Genomic DNA, 6,449 nt, shown 5'->3' on the forward strand with positions numbered 1-6,449 from the left:
TTTTTTTTTTTTTTTTTGGACAGGCAGAGTTAGACAAAGAGAAAGGTCTTCCTTCTGTTGGTTCATCCCCCAAATGGCCGCTACAGCCAGCGAAGCCAGGAGCCAGGTACTTCCTCCTGGTCTTCCATGCAGGTGCACGGCCCAAGCACTTGGGCCATCCTCCACTGCCTTCCTGGGCCACAGCAGAGAGCTGGACTGGAAAAGGAGCAACCGGGACTAGAACCCGGAGTGCCAGCGCCGCAGGCGGAGGATTAGCCTTGTGAGCTGTGGCGCCAGCCAAGTAGTCAACTTCATAGGAACCAAAAATACAGTGGTGGTTGCCAGAGGCTGAGGGGGAGGGAGAAGGGAATTATTTAATGGGTAAAGAGTTTCAGATTTGCAAGATAAAAGTTTTCTGGAGATTGGTTACCAGACAAGGTGAATATATTTTATTTATTTATTTTTTAAAGATTTATTTATTTGAAAGAGTTACAAAGAGAGAGGAGAGGCAGAGAGAGAGAAAGAAGAGTCTTCCATCCAGTGGTTCACTCCCCAATTGGCCGCAACGGCCGGAGCTGCACCTGTCAAACCGGGATCCAAGAGCTGCTTCTCGGTGTGCCACATGGGTGCAGGGGCCCAAGCACTTGGGCCATCTTCTACTGCTTTCCCAGGCCATAGCAGAGAGCTGGATCAGAAGTGGAGCAGCCGGGTCTCCAACCTGCCCCTGTGAATATATTTTAATGCTATTGAACTATACTCTTAAAAGTGGTTAAGGGGCTGGTGCTGTGGTGTAGTAGGTAAAGCTGCCACCTGCAGTGCCAGCACCCCATATGGATGCCAGTTCGAGTCCTGGCCAGGCTGAAGCAAAGAGCCAGGAGCTTCTTCCAGGTCTCCCACATGGGTGTAGGGGCCCCAGGGACTTGGGGTCATCCTCTGGTGTTTTCTCAAGTGCATTAGCAGGGAGCTGGTTTGGAAGCTCAGCAGCTAGGACTCAAACTGGTGTCCATATGGGATGCCGGCACTGCAGACGGCAGCTTAACCTGCGCCAGAGCACTGGTCAGTCCCTGAAGTATGTAATCTTTTTATTTTATAGATCACATGTAAGGCAAACAGAACAACATCACTGTACTTGGACCTAGATACCATTTTCCTTCGGGACGTGGCCCCGGGCTGCACATCCTCGTTGGCTCTGGCAGAAGTGGCGTCTCGGTGTGAGTTCACCCAGCTTTCCTCTTGGTAGGTAACTGTTCTTGGAGAACTTCCCTTTTGAGAAGCAGAACTTGGAAACACGCTTCCTGCCTTATCAAGTGTTCGTTCCACATGGCAGAACTTAGTTGCTTAAGAAAACGGAGCAGTCAAGGTCTTAACTAAGCAGCAGCTTCCTAGAGCATTGCCTCTGGGTTCAACTTGCTGCACGGTAATTTTCATCTACTGGTATTTTAAATGTAAGGGCAAAGAACTATTGGACAGGGGGAGAGAGAGTGCTTCAGCAACCTCAGCCTTGCCATTGGGTTCTGGTGCCCACAAAAAGGAGCAGATACCAATCCTTAGTCCTCGTGTAGCTCATACTCATTCAGCCCATAAAGTCAGGGAGGGACGTGTGGACTTAGAGGATTTACTTCTGTTTATGTTTAGGGTGAGAAAACTTGGTGGTAACCCTGACTAAAAAAGGTTGAGGGTAGTGGTGGCTGAGAACAGCCTGGGCCTCGGCTGGAAATACTGTTTGAGGCTGCAAATAGTGCCTGGCAACACATTGTTACCTGTATCTATAAACCGCTTTAGAATGTGGACTGGATCCAAAAGGGCACTTGATAGCCTGTTAAGTCAGTGTGTGGGACTCGGAGCTCTTCAGGAGAGTGTTCTGGTATTTGTGGCTGGAGGAACATAAAACTGAGTTTGCTAGTGTGTTATCTGGTGATCCTGATACCAGAAACTTGGGGTGTTTTCCTCGTCATAAAGGCAACTTCTTTATGAAAAGGGTTTTGGGCATAGAACTGCAGATCCAGTGTTTACTATTTTCCCCAGGTGCAAAAAGGGACATTCTATGTATTCTTATTAATGACACAGAATTTTGTACCTAATGAATGAAATCAGCTGAAATAACACCCAGAGTTGGTGTTTTTTTTTCTTTTTTAATTTTTTATTTATTTTTTTATTAGGCAGAGTTAGACAGTGAGAGAGAAACAGAAAGGTCTTCCTTTACTGTTGGTTCATCCCCCAAATGGCTACGATGGCCAGCACGCTGCGCCGATCCGAAGCCAGGAGCCAGGCGCCTCCTCCTGGTCTCCCATGCGGGTGCAGGGCCCAAGCACTTGGGCCATCCTCCACTGCCTTCCCGGACCACAGCAGAGAGCTGGACTGGAAGAGGAGCAACCGGGACTAGAGCCTGGTGCCCATATGGGATGCCGGCGCCGCAGGTGGAGGATTAACCAAGTGAGCCACAGCACCAGCCCCAAGAGTTTTTTTTTTTTTTTTTTTTTTTTTTTAATATTCTAAGTTTCACTTTTTACTTTTTTTAAATTTTTTTAAGATTTATTTTATTTTATTTATTTGAAAGACAGAGTTACAGAGAGGTAGAGACAGAGAGAGAGAGGTCTTCCATCCGCTAGTTCACTCCCCAGATGGCCTTAACAGCCGGAGCTATGCCGATCGGAAGCCAGGAACCAGGAGCTTCTTCCAGGTCTCCCATGTGGGTGCAGGGGCCCAAGCACTTGGGCCATCTTCTACTGCTTTCCCAGGCCATAGCAGAGAGCTGGATCAGAAGAGGAGCAGCTGGGATGTGAACCAGTGCCCATACGGGCTGCTGCTGCTTTGCTCCCGAAATGCCATGCAGCCCCGGTTTGAAAGCAGAGAGGCAGCAGCTCAATCCGGGTCCCCCATGTGGGTGGCAGAAGCCCATCATCACTGCTGCCTCCCAGGGTCTGCAGGAACAGGAAGCCGGAGCCAGGGGCTGGAGCCAGGGCCTGGAGCCAGGTGTGAGCCCAGGAACGTGCTGGGGATTTGCGCGTCCGAGCCAGAAGTTCCCATGCCTGCCCAGGATCCTGGTGGTTTGGGGGTTGTTTTTCGAGCTTGGCTCGTAGTCACTCCAGGGCTCTGCTGTTTTCTAGCCGTGTCTCCCAGTCCCCGACTGGCATGCTGCTGCCGATGGCGCTCACCTCCTTCTGCTGATTTCCCCACGAAGCTTTTGGCAGCTTCAACAACCAGTCAGTTTCACAAAATACTGTTTTGTTTTGTTTTTTTTTTTGTTTTTTTTTAGATTTATTTATTGGAAAGGCAGAGTTACAGAGATGCAGAGGCAGAGAGAGAGAGAAAGGTCTTCCTCAGATGGCTGCAATGGCTGGAGCTGTGCCGATCCAAAGCCAGGAGCCAGGAGCTTCTTCTGGGTCTTCCATGCAGGTGCAGGGACCCGAGGACTTGGGCCATCTTCTACTGCTTTCCCAGGCCATAGCAGAGAGCTGGATCGGAAGTGGAGCAGCCGGGACTCATACCGGCGCCCATATGGGATGCTGGCACTGCAGACCAGAGCTTTAACCTGCTGTGCCATAGCACCGGCCCCAAAATACTGTTCTAGAAATACCCAAGAGAATTTGACATTCCACAATGTGTCTGACAAGCCGTGAGCAGTGGCTGTGGCCCCGTAGACTTGAGTAGACTGCAATGAATAGGACAGCATTTGGTGGGACATGTGTGTTGCAGCATGATGACTTAAAATGGGCTGGTGCTGTGGCGCCAGCACCATCTGTGCACTAGTTCCTGTCTCGGCTGCTCCACTTCTGATCCAGCTCCCTGCTCAGGTCTGGTTAAGCAGTAGAAGATGGCCCAAGTGCTTGGGCCCCTGCACCTAGGTGGGAGGCCCAGATAACGCTCCAGGTTCCTGGCCCAGCTCTGGGCCATTGTGGCTAACTGGAGAGTGGACCAGCAGATGTAAGATCTCTCTCTCTTTCTCCCTCTCTCACTCTCTGTCCGTAACTGTGCCTTTCTAAATAAATAAATAAATCTTAAAAAATACAAAGCCAAAGCCCCAGAGAGCTTGTGTCACAGTCACAATTTCTGTGTGTGAGTGTATATATGCAACGGCACGTTTTTTGCTTGTCAGAGGACATTTTTGTATGTGGATTTGCAAAATGGATTAAGACTCTTAGAAACCTCAAACACTTTATTCCTTTAACATCTAACATCCCATGAGAGGGCCATTGTGTAGCCAGCAGTTGTCATGCCAGTTAGGGGGCAGGCATTTGGTGCAGTGGTTACACTGCTGCCTGGGATCCTGCGTCCTATATCGAGGTGCCTGGGTTTGAATCCTGGCTCCACTTCTGAGTCCAGCGTCCTGTTAATGTGCACCCTGGGAGGCAGCAGGTGATAACTCAAGTAGTTGAGTCCTCGTCACCCATGTGGGAGACTTGGAGTCAGTTCTGGGCTGCCTGGCCCAGCCCTGGCTGTTGTGGGCATTTGAGGAGTAAACCAGCAGATGGAAGACCTCTTTCCCTCCCTCTCTCTGCCTTTCAAATAAGTAAGAATAATTTTTTTTTTTTAATGTGACAATGTTTGTGCCCCATTCAGAGTACATGAGTTCGATCCCCGGCTCTGGCTCCTGAGTCCAGCTTCCTGGTAATGCAGACCCCGTGAGGCAGTGGTGATGACCCAGGTTATTGGGTTCCTGGGTTGGTTCCCAGCTCCTGACTCCGGTCCCAGTCCAGCTCCAACAGCTGGTGAACCAGCCAGTGGGAACATTTTTCTGTCTCTCTCTCTTGCTCCAATAAAGAAATAAATTTTTTTAAATTATCAACATCTTTTTTTTTTTTTTTTTTTGACAGGTAGAGTTACAGACAGTGAGAGACAGAGAGAAAGGTCTTCCTTCTGTTGGTTCACCCCCCAAATGGCTGCTACGGCCAGCGTGCTGCACCAATCTGAAACCAGGAGCCAGGTGCTTCCTCCTGGTCTCCTATATGGGTGCAGGGCCCAAGGACCTGGGCCATCCTCCACTCCCTTCCCGGGCCACAGCAGAGAGCTGGACTGGAAGAGGAGCAACCGGGACAGAACCGGCGCCCCAACCGGGACTAGAACCCGGAGTGCCGGCGCTGCAGGCGGAGGATTAGCCAAGTGAGCCATGGCGCCGGCCAAGAAATAATTTTTTAAAAATGTAAATGGGTGAGTTTAAAAAGTAAGCAAGAGGACCTGGCTCCTGGCTTCAGATCAGCGCGGTGCACTGGCCGCAGCGCGCCGGCCGCAGCGGCCATTGGAGAGTGAACCAACGGCAAAGGAAGACCTTTGTCTCTGTCTCTCTCTCTCACTGTCCACTCTGCCTGTCAAAAAAATAAAAAAATAAAAATAAATTTAAAAATAAGCAAGAGGAAGCAATATTACAAAATATTTCCCTGAAAGGTGATTTTCTTTAAAAGTCATTTTTTCCCAGATGTGGGGCCAGCTGTGTAGAGTTGGCACCAGGAACTGAGAGCCCGGAATTCCAGGCTGCTTTTCCACTCCTAGCCATGATGGGGAGAGGTTTCTACCTCTGCACATTCCTGTGTCAGGAGACGTAGGGAGAGAGTGTAAGAACCTACGTGTGGATGGTGCTTCCCAAGCAACAGTGAGCCAGAGGTGTGCTTGCGGGTGGTGGTGCAGGTGAATGATAGCAAGAACAGAAACAGAACCAAGACCCCAGTGTTCACAGCAGCACCTGGACCAGCACCCAGCAGGCAGTGAGGACTCGGCGAGATGTAGGTGGGACGTTCTGGGTTCTGTTACCAAATTCTCCCTCCTTTGTTATGCTCTAGGCAGGTGATGTTTACAAGAATTTTTAAAAATTAATTTCTATTTTCATTAAAATGATGTATATAATGGTTTAAAAAGTCAAACAGAACTAAACAGTTTAATGAAAAACAGATACCTTTCACCGTCCTCCTCCAGGCCTGCTCCCCGGAGCCAGACATCTTCCGTGGTTAGCTGCTTCCTCTGAGTCTTGCCTCCATGTGTCACACTCACACACACTTCCTTTTTTTTTTTTTTTTAAGTTCTCAGAAACATTTTATTTATTTGAGAGAGAGAAAGCTCCTATTTGCCAGCTCACTCTCCAAATGCCTGAAGTAGCCCAGGCCTGGAGCTGAAGCGAGGGGCTGGAGCTCAATCCAGGTCTCCCATGTGGGTGTCAGGGACCTACCCTTTGAGGCACCACCAGGGCTGTGCTGGCCGGGAGCTGGAATCCAGGTGCTCCATCTCTGGCTTCCAAGGATGTCACATCCAGTGTGCCCAGGGCTCATCCCTGCTGGTTCTTAATGTAACTTTTTTTCCTGTTGACTCCCTGTTACCTTCCATGACGATTTAGCTCTCCTCATTCCCCCACCAAATGTCTGAAAGCTTTTATTTATTTATTTATTTATTTGAAAGGCAGAGTTGGAGAGAGGCAGAGGAAGAGAGGTTTTCCATCCGCTGGTTCACTCCCCAGATGGCTGCAATGGCCGGAGCTGGGCCAA

The sequence above is a fragment of the Lepus europaeus genome, chromosome 17 (genome assembly GCF_033115175.1).
Source record: "Lepus europaeus isolate LE1 chromosome 17, mLepTim1.pri, whole genome shotgun sequence".
NCBI classification, from domain to species: Eukaryota; Metazoa; Chordata; class Mammalia; order Lagomorpha; family Leporidae; genus Lepus; species Lepus europaeus.